Below are 12,138 nucleotides of genomic sequence, written 5' to 3'. Positions count from 1 at the left end.
CTATACATGGTCGTTTTTTTGTCGAAAAAAAAAAGCCTTACTATATATACATGGTCGTTTTTTTGTCGGAAAAAAAAGCCTTACTATACATGGTCGTTTTTTTGTCGGAAAAAAAAGCCTTACTATACATGGTCGTTTTTTTGTCGGAAAAAAAGCCTTACTATACATGGTCATTTTTTTGTCTGAAAAAAAAAGCCTTACTATACATGGTCGTTTTTTTGTCGGAAAAAAAGCCTTACTATACATGGTCGTTTTTTTGTCCGAAAAAAAAAGCCTTACTATACATGGTCATTTTTTTGTCGGAAAAAAAAAGCCTTACTATACATGGTCGGTTTTTTGTCGAAAAAAAAAGCCTTACTATACATGGTCGTTTTTTTGTCGAAAAAAAAAGCCTTACTATACATGGTCGTTTTTTTGTCGGAAAAAAAAGCCTTACTATACATGGTCGTTTTTTTGTCGGAAAAAAAGCCTTACTATACATGGTCGTTTTTTTGTCGGAAAAAAAGCCTTACTATACATGGTCATTTTTTTGTCTGAAAAAAAAAGCCTTACTATACATGGTCGTTTTTTTGTCGAAAAAAAAAAGCCTTACTATACATGGTCGTTTTTTTGTCGGAAAAAAAAGCCTTACTATACATGGTCGTTTTTTTGTCGGAAAAAAAAGCCTTACTATACATGGTCGTTTTTTTGTCGAAAAAAAAACCTTACTATACATGGTCGGTTTTTTGTCGAAAAAAAAAAAGCCTTACTATACATGGTCGTTTTTTTGTCGGAAAAAAAGCCTTACTATACATGGTCGTTTTTTTGTCGGAAAAAAAAGCCTTACTATACATGGTTGTTTTTTTGTCGAAAAAAAAGCCTTACTATACATGGTCGTTTTTTTGTCGAAAAAAAAAGCCTTACTATACATGGTCGTTTTTTTGTCGGAAAAAAAAGCCTTACTATACATGGTCGTTTTTTTGTCGAAAAAAAAAGCCTTACTATACATGGTCGTTTTTTTGTCGGAAAAAAAAGCCTTACTATACATGGTCGTTTTTTTGTCAGAAAAAAAAGCCTTACTATACATGGTCGTTTTTTTGTCGGAAAAAAAAGCCTTACTATACATGGTCGTTTTTTTGTCGGAAAAAAAAGCCTTACTATACATGGTCGTTTTTTTGTCGGAAAAAAAAGCCTGAGTATACATGGTCGTTTTTTTGTCTGAAAAAAAAGCCTTACTATACATGGTCGTTTTTTTGTCGGAAAAAAAAGCCTTACTATACATGGTCGTTTTTTTGTCGAAAAAAAAAGCCTTACTATACATGGTCGTTTTTTTGTCGGAAAAAAAAGCCTTACTATACATGGTCGTTTTTTTGTCGGAAAAAAAGCCTTACTATACATGGTCGTTTTTTTGTCGGAAAAAAAGCCTTACTATACATGGTCATTTTTTTGTCTGAAAAAAAAAGCCTTACTATACATGGTCGTTTTTTTGTCGAAAAAAAAAAGCCTTACTATACATGGTCGTTTTTTTGTCGGAAAAAAAAGCCTTACTATACATGGTCGTTTTTTTGTCGGAAAAAAAAGCCTTACTATACATGGTCGTTTTTTTGTCGAAAAAAAAACCTTACTATACATGGTCGGTTTTTTGTCGAAAAAAAAAAAGCCTTACTATACATGGTCGTTTTTTTGTCGGAAAAAAAGCCTTACTATACATGGTCGTTTTTTTGTCGGAAAAAAAAGCCTTACTATACATGGTTGTTTTTTTGTCGAAAAAAAAGCCTTACTATACATGGTCGTTTTTTTGTCGAAAAAAAAAGCCTTACTATACATGGTCGTTTTTTTGTCGGAAAAAAAAGCCTTACTATACATGGTCGTTTTTTTGTCGAAAAAAAAAGCCTTACTATACATGGTCGTTTTTTTGTCGGAAAAAAAAGCCTTACTATACATGGTCGTTTTTTTGTCAGAAAAAAAAGCCTTACTATACATGGTCGTTTTTTTGTCGGAAAAAAAAGCCTTACTATACATGGTCGTTTTTTTGTCGGAAAAAAAAGCCTTACTATACATGGTCGTTTTTTTGTCGGAAAAAAAAGCCTGAGTATACATGGTCGTTTTTTTGTCTGAAAAAAAAGCCTTACTATACATGGTCGTTTTTTTGTCTGAAAAAAAAGCCTTACTATACATGGTCGTTTTTTTGTCGGAAAAAAAGCCTTGCTATACATGGTCGTTTTTTTGTCGGAAAAAAAAAAGCCTTACTATACATGGTCGTTTTTTTGTCGGAAAAAAAAGCCTTACTATACATGGTCGTTTTTTTGTCGGAAAAAAAGCCTTGCTATACATGGTCGTTTTTTTGTCGGAAAAAAAAAAGCCTTACTATACATGGTCGTTTTTTTGTCGAAAAAAAAAGCCTTACTATACATGGTCGTTTTTTTGTCGGAAAAAAAAGCCTTACTATACATGGTCGTTTTTTTGTCGGAAAAAAAGCCTTACTATACATGGTCGTTTTTTTTTGTTGGAAAAAACAGCCTTACTAAACATGGTCGTTTTTGTGTCGGAAAAAAAAGCTTTACTATACATGGTCGTTTTTTTGTCGGAAAAAAAAGCCTTACTATACATGGTCGTTTTTTTGTCGGAAAAAAAGCCTTACTATACATGGTCATTTTTTTGTCGGAAAAAAAAAGCCTTACTATACATGGTCGTCTTTTTGTCGGAAAAACAAGCCTTACTATACATGGTCATTTTTTTGTCAGAAAAAAAAAGCCTTACTATACATGGTCGTTTTTTTGTCGGAAAAAAAGCCTTGCTATACATGGTCGTTTTTTTGTCGGAAAAAAAAAGCCTTACTATACATGGTCGTTTTTTTGTCGGAAAAAAAAGCCTTACTATACATGGTCGTTTTTTTGTCGGAAAAAAAAAGCCTTGCTATACATGGTCGTTTTTTTGTCGGAAAAAAAAAGCCTTACTATACATGGTCGTTTTTTTGTCGGAAAAAAAAGCCTTACTATACATGGTCGTTTTTTTGTCGGAAAAAAAAGCCTTACTATACATGGTCGTTTTTTTGTCGGAAAAAAAGCCTTACTATACATGGTCATTTTTTTGTCTGAAAAAAAAGCCTCACTATACATGGTCGTTTTTTTGTCGGAAAAAAAAGCCTTACTATACATGGTTGTTTTTTTGTCGAAAAAAAAGCCTTACTATACATGGTCGTTTTTTTGTCGAAAAAAAAAAAGCCTTACTATACATGGTCGTTTTTTTGTTGGAAAAAAAAGCCTTACTATACATGGTCGTTTTTTTGTCGAAAAAAAAAGCCTTACTATACATGGTCGTTTTTTTGTCGGAAAAAAAAGCCTTACTATACATGGTCGTTTTTTTGTCGGAAAAAAAGCCTTACTATACATGGTCGTTTTTTTGTCGAAAAAAAAAGCCTTACTATACATGGTCGTTTTTTTGTCGAAAAAAAAAGCCTTACTATATATACATGGTCGTTTTTTTGTCGGAAAAAAAAGCCTTACTATACATGGTCGTTTTTTTGTCGGAAAAAAAAGCCTGAGTATACATGGTCGTTTTTTTGTCTGAAAAAAAAGCCTTACTATACATGGTCGTTTTTTTGTCGGAAAAAAAGCCTTACTATACATGGTCGTTTTTTTGTCGGAAAAAAAAGCCTTACTATACATGGTCGTTTTTTTGTCGGAAAAAAAGCCTTACTATACATGGTCATTTTTTTGTCGGAAAAAAAAAGCCTTACTATACATGGTCATTTTTTTGTCGGAAAAAAAGCCTTGCTAAACATGGTCGTTTTTTTGTCGGAAAAAAAAAAGCCTTACTATACATGGTCGTTTTTTTGTCGAAAAAAAAACCTTACTATACATGGTCGGTTTTTTGTCGAAAAAAAAAAAGCCTTACTATACATGGTCGTTTTTTTGTCGGAAAAAAAGCCTTACTATACATGGTCGTTTTTTTGTCGGAAAAAAAAGCCTTACTATACATGGTTGTTTTTTTGTCGAAAAAAAAGCCTTACTATACATGGTCGTTTTTTTGTCGAAAAAAAAAGCCTTACTATACATGGTCGTTTTTTTGTCGGAAAAAAAAGCCTTACTATACATGGTCGTTTTTTTGTCGAAAAAAAAAGCCTTACTATACATGGTCGTTTTTTTGTCGGAAAAAAAAGCCTTACTATACATGGTCGTTTTTTTGTCAGAAAAAAAAGCCTTACTATACATGGTCGTTTTTTTGTCGGAAAAAAAAGCCTTACTATACATGGTCGTTTTTTTGTCGGAAAAAAAAGCCTTACTATACATGGTCGTTTTTTTGTCGGAAAAAAAAGCCTGAGTATACATGGTCGTTTTTTTGTCTGAAAAAAAAGCCTTACTATACATGGTCGTTTTTTTGTCTGAAAAAAAAGCCTTACTATACATGGTCGTTTTTTTGTCGGAAAAAAAGCCTTGCTATACATGGTCGTTTTTTTGTCGGAAAAAAAAAAGCCTTACTATACATGGTCGTTTTTTTGTCGGAAAAAAAAGCCTTACTATACATGGTCGTTTTTTTGTCGGAAAAAAAGCCTTGCTATACATGGTCGTTTTTTTGTCGAAAAAAAAAAAGCCTTACTATACATGGTCGTTTTTTTGTTGGAAAAAAAAGCCTTACTATACATGGTCGTTTTTTTGTCGAAAAAAAAAGCCTTACTATACATGGTCGTTTTTTTGTCGGAAAAAAAAGCCTTACTATACATGGTCGTTTTTTTGTCGGAAAAAAAGCCTTACTATACATGGTCGTTTTTTTGTCGAAAAAAAAAGCCTTACTATACATGGTCGTTTTTTTGTCGAAAAAAAAAGCCTTACTATATATACATGGTCGTTTTTTTGTCGGAAAAAAAAGCCTTACTATACATGGTCGTTTTTTTGTCGGAAAAAAAAGCCTGAGTATACATGGTCGTTTTTTTGTCTGAAAAAAAAGCCTTACTATACATGGTCGTTTTTTTGTCGGAAAAAAAGCCTTACTATACATGGTCGTTTTTTTGTCGGAAAAAAAAGCCTTACTATACATGGTCGTTTTTTTGTCGGAAAAAAAGCCTTACTATACATGGTCATTTTTTTGTCGGAAAAAAAAAGCCTTACTATACATGGTCATTTTTTTGTCGGAAAAAAAGCCTTGCTAAACATGGTCGTTTTTTTGTCGGAAAAAAAAAAGCCTTACTATACATGGTCGTTTTTTTGTCGAAAAAAAAACCTTACTATACATGGTCGGTTTTTTGTCGAAAAAAAAAAAGCCTTACTATACATGGTCGTTTTTTTGTCGGAAAAAAAGCCTTACTATACATGGTCGTTTTTTTGTCGGAAAAAAAAGCCTTACTATACATGGTTGTTTTTTTGTCGAAAAAAAAGCCTTACTATACATGGTCGTTTTTTTGTCGAAAAAAAAAGCCTTACTATACATGGTCGTTTTTTTGTCGGAAAAAAAAGCCTTACTATACATGGTCGTTTTTTTGTCGAAAAAAAAAGCCTTACTATACATGGTCGTTTTTTTGTCGGAAAAAAAAGCCTTACTATACATGGTCGTTTTTTTGTCAGAAAAAAAAGCCTTACTATACATGGTCGTTTTTTTGTCGGAAAAAAAAGCCTTACTATACATGGTCGTTTTTTTGTCGGAAAAAAAAGCCTTACTATACATGGTCGTTTTTTTGTCGGAAAAAAAAGCCTGAGTATACATGGTCGTTTTTTTGTCTGAAAAAAAAGCCTTACTATACATGGTCGTTTTTTTGTCTGAAAAAAAAGCCTTACTATACATGGTCGTTTTTTTGTCGGAAAAAAAGCCTTGCTATACATGGTCGTTTTTTTGTCGGAAAAAAAAAAGCCTTACTATACATGGTCGTTTTTTTGTCGGAAAAAAAAGCCTTACTATACATGGTCGTTTTTTTGTCGGAAAAAAAGCCTTGCTATACATGGTCGTTTTTTTGTCGGAAAAAAAAAAGCCTTACTATACATGGTCGTTTTTTTGTCGGAAAAAAAAAGCCTTACTATACATGGTCGTTTTTTTGTCGGAAAAAAAAGCCTTACTATACATGGTCGTTTTTTTGTCGGAAAAAAAGCCTTACTATACATGGTCGTTTTTTTTTGTTGGAAAAAACAGCCTTACTAAACATGGTCGTTTTTGTGTCGGAAAAAAAAGCTTTACTATACATGGTCGTTTTTTTGTCGGAAAAAAAAGCCTTACTATACATGGTCGTTTTTTTGTCGGAAAAAAAGCCTTACTATACATGGTCATTTTTTTGTCGGAAAAAAAAAGCCTTACTATACATGGTCGTCTTTTTGTCGGAAAAACAAGCCTTACTATACATGGTCATTTTTTTGTCAGAAAAAAAAAGCCTTACTATACATGGTCGTTTTTTTGTCGGAAAAAAAGCCTTGCTATACATGGTCGTTTTTTTGTCGGAAAAAAAAAGCCTTACTATACATGGTCGTTTTTTTGTCGGAAAAAAAAGCCTTACTATACATGGTCGTTTTTTTGTCGGAAAAAAAAAGCCTTGCTATACATGGTCGTTTTTTTGTCGGAAAAAAAAAGCCTTACTATACATGGTCGTTTTTTTGTCGGAAAAAAAAGCCTTACTATACATGGTCGTTTTTTTGTCGGAAAAAAAAGCCTTACTATACATGGTCGTTTTTTTGTCGGAAAAAAAGCCTTACTATACATGGTCATTTTTTTGTCTGAAAAAAAAGCCTCACTATACATGGTCGTTTTTTTGTCGGAAAAAAAAGCCTTACTATACATGGTTGTTTTTTTGTCGAAAAAAAAGCCTTACTATACATGGTCGTTTTTTTGTCGAAAAAAAAAAAGCCTTACTATACATGGTCGTTTTTTTGTTGGAAAAAAAAGCCTTACTATACATGGTCGTTTTTTTGTCGAAAAAAAAAGCCTTACTATACATGGTCGTTTTTTTGTCGGAAAAAAAAGCCTTACTATACATGGTCGTTTTTTTGTCGGAAAAAAAGCCTTACTATACATGGTCGTTTTTTTGTCGAAAAAAAAAGCCTTACTATACATGGTCGTTTTTTTGTCGAAAAAAAAAGCCTTACTATATATACATGGTCGTTTTTTTGTCGGAAAAAAAAGCCTTACTATACATGGTCGTTTTTTTGTCGGAAAAAAAAGCCTGAGTATACATGGTCGTTTTTTTGTCTGAAAAAAAAGCCTTACTATACATGGTCGTTTTTTTGTCGGAAAAAAAGCCTTACTATACATGGTCGTTTTTTTGTCGGAAAAAAAAGCCTTACTATACATGGTCGTTTTTTTGTCGGAAAAAAAGCCTTACTATACATGGTCATTTTTTTGTCGGAAAAAAAAAGCCTTACTATACATGGTCATTTTTTTGTCGGAAAAAAAGCCTTGCTAAACATGGTCGTTTTTTTGTCGGAAAAAAAAAAGCCTTACTATACATGGTCGTTTTTTTGTCGGAAAAAAAAAGCCTTACTATACATGGTCGTTTTTTTGTCGGAAAAAAAAGCCTGAGTATACATGGTCGTTTTTTTTGTCGGAAAAAAAAAGCCTTACTATACATGGTCGTTTTTTTGTCGGAAAAAAAAGCCTTACTATACATGGTCGTTTTTTTGTCGGAAAAAAAAGCCTTACTATACATGGTCGTTTTTTTGTCGGAAAAAAAAGCCTTACTATACATGGTCGTTTTTTTGTCGGAAAAAAATCCTTACTATACATGGTCATTTTTTTGTCGGAAAAAAAAAGCCTTACTATACATGGTCGTTTTTTTGTCGGAAAAAAAGCCTTGCTATACATGGTCGTTTTTTTGTCGGAAAAAAAAAAGCCTTACTATACATGGTCGTTTTTTTGTCGGAAAAAAAAAGCCTGACTATACATGGTCGTTTTTTTGTCGGAAAAAAATCCTTACTATACATGGTCATTTTTTTGTCGGAAAAAAAAAGCCTTACTATACATGGTCGTTTTTTTGTCGGAAAAAAAGCCTTGCTATACATGGTCGTTTTTTTGTCGGAAAAAAAAAAGCCTTACTATACATGGTCGTTTTTTTGTCGGAAAAAAAAAGCCTTACTATACATGGTCGTTTTTTTGTCGGAAAAAAAAGCCTTACTATACATGGTCGTTTTTCGTTTTTTTGTCGGAAAAAAAGCCTTACTATACATGGTCGTTTTTTTTTCGAAAAAAAAAGCCTTACTATACATGGTCGTTTTTTGTCGGAAAAAAAAGCCTTACTATACATGGTCGTTTTTTTGTCGGAAAAAAAAGCCTTACTATACATGGTCGTTTTTTTGTCGGAAAAAAAAGCCTTACTATACATGGTCGTTTTTTTGTCGGAAAAAAATCCTTACTATACATGGTCATTTTTTTGTCGGAAAAAAAAAGCCTTACTATACATGGTCGTTTTTTTGTCGGAAAAAAAGCCTTGCTATACATGGTCGTTTTTTTGTCGGAAAAAAAAAAGCCTTACTATACATGGTCGTTTTTTTGTCGGAAAAAAAAAGCCTTACTATACATGGTCGTTTTTTTGTCGGAAAAAAATCCTTACTATACATGGTCATTTTTTTGTCGGAAAAAAAAAGCCTTACTATACATGGTCGTTTTTTTGTCGGAAAAAAAGCCTTGCTATACATGGTCGTTTTTTTGTCGGAAAAAAAAAAGCCTTACTATACATGGTCGTTTTTTTGTCGGAAAAAAAAAGCCTTACTATACATGGTCGTTTTTTTGTCGGAAAAAAAAGCCTTACTATACATGGTCGTTTTTTTGTCGGAAAAAAAGCCTTACTATACATGGTCGTTTTTTTTTCGAAAAAAAAAGCCTTACTATACATGGTCGTTTTTTGTCGGAAAAAAAAGCCTTACTATACATGGTCGTTTTTTTTTGTTGGAAAAAACAGCCTTACTAAACATGGTCGTTTTTGTGTCGGAAAAAAAAGCTTTACTATACATGGTCGTTTTTTTGTCGGAAAAAAAAGCCTTACTATACATGGTCGTTTTTTTGTCGGAAAAAAAAGCCTTACTATACATGGTCGTTTTTTTGTCGAAAAAAAAAGCCTTACTATACATGGTCGTTTTTTTGTCGAAAAAAAAACCTTACTATACATGGTCGTTTTTTTGTCGAAAAAAAAAGCCTTACTATACATGGTCGTTTTTTTGTCGAAAAAAAAAAGCCTTACTATATATACATGGTCGTTTTTTTGTCGGAAAAAAAAGCCTTACTATACATGGTCGTTTTTTTGTCGGAAAAAAAAGCCTTACTATACATGGTCGTTTTTTTGTCGGAAAAAAAGCCTTACTATACATGGTCATTTTTTTGTCTGAAAAAAAAAGCCTTACTATACATGGTCGTTTTTTTGTCGGAAAAAAAGCCTTACTATACATGGTCGTTTTTTTGTCCGAAAAAAAAAGCCTTACTATACATGGTCATTTTTTTGTCGGAAAAAAAAAGCCTTACTATACATGGTCGGTTTTTTGTCGAAAAAAAAAGCCTTACTATACATGGTCGTTTTTTTGTCGAAAAAAAAAGCCTTACTATACATGGTCGTTTTTTTGTCGGAAAAAAAAGCCTTACTATACATGGTCGTTTTTTTGTCGGAAAAAAAAGCCTTACTATACATGGTCATTTTTTTGTCGGAAAAAAAGCCTTACTATACATGGTCATTTTTTTGTCTGAAAAAAAAAGCCTTACTATACATGGTCGTTTTTTTGTCGAAAAAAAAAAGCCTTACTATACATGGTCGTTTTTTTGTCGGAAAAAAAAGCCTTACTATACATGGTCGTTTTTTTGTCGGAAAAAAAAGCCTTACTATACATGGTCGTTTTTTTGTCGAAAAAAAAACCTTACTATACATGGTCGGTTTTTTGTCGAAAAAAAAAAAGCCTTACTATACATGGTCGTTTTTTTGTCGGAAAAAAAGCCTTAATATACATGGTCGTTTTTTTGTCGGAAAAAAAAGCCTTACTATACATGGTTGTTTTTTTGTCGAAAAAAAAGCCTTACTATACATGGTCGTTTTTTTGTCGAAAAAAAAAGCCTTACTATACATGGTCGTTTTTTTGTCGGAAAAAAAAGCCTTACTATACATGGTCGTTTTTTTGTCGAAAAAAAAAGCCTTACTATACATGGTCGTTTTTTTGTCGGAAAAAAAAGCCTTACTATACATGGTCGTTTTTTTGTCAGAAAAAAAAGCCTTACTATACATGGTCGTTTTTTTGTCGGAAAAAAAAGCCTTACTATACATGGTCGTTTTTTTGTCGGAAAAAAAAGCCTTACTATACATGGTCGTTTTTTTGTCGGAAAAAAAAGCCTGAGTATACATGGTCGTTTTTTTGTCGGAAAAAAAAAGCCTTACTATACATGGTCGTTTTTTTGTCTGAAAAAAAAGCCTTACTATACATGGTCGTTTTTTTTGTCGGAAAAAAAGCCTTACTATACATGGTCGTTTTTTTGTCAGAAAAAAAAGCCTTACTATACATGGTCGTTTTTTTGTCGGAAAAAAAGCCTTGCTATACATGGTCATTTTTTTGTCGGAAAAAAAAAGCCTTACTATACATGGTCGTTTTTTTGTCGGAAAAAAACCCTTGCTATACATGGTCGTTTTTTTGTCGGAAAAAAAAAAGCCTTACTATACATGGTCGTTTTTTTGTCGGAAAAAAAAAGCCTTACTATACATGGTCGTTTTTTTGTCGGAAAAAAAAGCCTTACTATACATGGTCGTTTTTTTGTCGGAAAAAAAGCCTTACTATACATGGTCGTTTTTTTTTGTTGGAAAAAACAGCCTTACTAAACATGGTCGTTTTTGTGTCGGAAAAAAAAGCTTTACTATACATGGTCGTTTTTTTGTCGGAAAAACAAGCCTTACTATACATGGTCATTTTTTTGTCAGAAAAAAAAAGCCTTACTATACATGGTCGTTTTTTTGTCGGAAAAAAAGCCTTGCTATACATGGTCGTTTTTTTGTCGGAAAAAAAAAGCCTTACTATACATGGTCGTTTTTTTGTCGGAAAAAAAAGCCTTACTATACATGGTCGTTTTTTTGTCGGAAAAAAAAGCCTTACTATACATGGTCGTTTTTTTGTCGGAAAAAAAGCCTTACTATACATGGTCATTTTTTTGTCTGAAAAAAAAGCCTCACTATACATGGTCGTTTTTTTGTCGGAAAAAAAAGCCTTACTATACATGGTTGTTTTTTTGTCGAAAAAAAAGCCTTACTATACATGGTCGTTTTTTTGTCGAAAAAAAAAAAGCCTTACTATACATGGTCGTTTTTTTGTCGGAAAAAAAAGCCTTACTATACATGGTCGTTTTTTTGTCGAAAAAAAAAGCCTTACTATACATGGTCGTTTTTTTGTCGGAAAAAAAAGCCTTACTATACATGGTCGTTTTTTTGTCGGAAAAAAAGCCTTACTATACATGGTCGTTTTTTTGTCGGAAAAAAAAAGCCTTACTATACATGGTCGGTTTTTTGTCGAAAAAAAAAGCCTTACTATACATGGTCGTTTTTTTGTCGAAAAAAAAAGCCTTACTATATATACATGGTCGTTTTTTTGTCGGAAAAAAAAGCCTTACTATACATGGTCGTTTTTTTGTCGGAAAAAAAAGCCTGAGTATACATGGTCGTTTTTTTGTCTGAAAAAAAAGCCTTACTATACATGGTCGTTTTTTTGTCGGAAAAAAAGCCTTACTATACATGGTCGTTTTTTTGTCGGAAAAAAAAGCCTTACTATACATGGTCGTTTTTTTGTCGGAAAAAAAGCCTTACTATACATGGTCATTTTTTTGTCGGAAAAAAAAAGCCTTACTATACATGGTCATTTTTTTGTCGGAAAAAAAGCCTTGCTAAACATGGTCGTTTTTTTGTCGGAAAAAAAAAAGCCTTACTATACATGGTCGTTTTTTTGTCGGAAAAAAAAAGCCTTACTATACATGGTCGTTTTTTTGTCGGAAAAAAAAGCCTGAGTATACATGGTCGTTTTTTTTGTCGGAAAAAAAAAGCCTTACTATACATGGTCGTTTTTTTGTCGGAAAAAAAAGCCTTACTATACATGGTCGTTTTTTTGTCGGAAAAAAAAGCCTTACTATACATGGTCGTTTTTTTGTCGGAAAAAAAAGCCTTACTATACATGGTCGTTTTTTTGTCGGAAAAAAATCCTTACTATACATGGTCATTTTTTTGTCGGAAAA

This window comes from Festucalex cinctus, chromosome 17 (assembly GCF_051991245.1).
Source record: "Festucalex cinctus isolate MCC-2025b chromosome 17, RoL_Fcin_1.0, whole genome shotgun sequence".
In the NCBI taxonomy this organism is placed as follows: Eukaryota; Metazoa; Chordata; class Actinopteri; order Syngnathiformes; family Syngnathidae; genus Festucalex; species Festucalex cinctus.
The sequence above is the reverse complement of the archived record's forward strand: the minus strand, read 5'-3'. Positions refer to the sequence as shown.